Source organism: Silene latifolia, chromosome X (genome assembly GCF_048544455.1).
Source record: "Silene latifolia isolate original U9 population chromosome X, ASM4854445v1, whole genome shotgun sequence".
In the NCBI taxonomy this organism is placed as follows: Eukaryota; Viridiplantae; Streptophyta; class Magnoliopsida; order Caryophyllales; family Caryophyllaceae; genus Silene; species Silene latifolia.
This window is the reverse complement of record NC_133537.1, coordinates 291,269,149-291,269,938: the sequence shown is the minus strand read 5'-3', so window position 1 is coordinate 291,269,938 and position 790 is coordinate 291,269,149.

The window sequence follows — 790 nt, the reverse complement described above, 5'->3', positions numbered from 1 at the left end:
TCGATATTTATAGTCTACCGGGGATCGGTATGGTCGGTTGTCCGGGTTGTGAGTTGTGATGGCGGTGTTGGTGATGGAGGAGTATGTGTTTTATGTTCTTGTTATTGTATTACCTACTCGGCCTTCGTGGTTGACCCGTGTATTCGTGTACGCCTTGATGATCCAATTATTGGGAGCGGATTGACAGTATTCGAGAGACCGATGGGAGCTGGCCGGGAAGAGAGCTTGGATGACCGACTTAGTGTCTAGCTCACCTTAGTCTTTTGAGTAGTTTTAACAGACTTATTATTTGGTCGTTTTTGGAGACTTGTTTTTATTTCGATTGTAATGTCACTATAAACATTATAATAAAGTCTGTGCTTCTTTCCTTTGTTATCTCTTCCCTCGGGCTTCGAGATGGTAACACCATCATTTATCCGAGGAGTCCTAGTTCGGGCCCTTAAATAAATGGGGGTGTTACAAAGTGGTATCGAGAGCGAACGATCCTCGTGCCTAAACCAATGAATCCAATGAATTTAGGAAGAGTCAAATAAAATGAACCCGGGATAGAACTGTTAGGAGCACACTAAAGGTAAGGGATGAGTAAGGGCCCCCTCACACCGAACCATTGGCCCTCTCGATTTGACCCGGAACCCCGAGTGCATATGAGAGGAAGGGTAGAGAAGTTGCATGATACTGAGCATAACTCCATATATTATTGCCTAAGTATTAACCGATTGATATGATAATTGTTGCATAAAAATTGATAGGAGGTTGTGGCATAATACTTTGCATGTTTTAAGGTTGAATT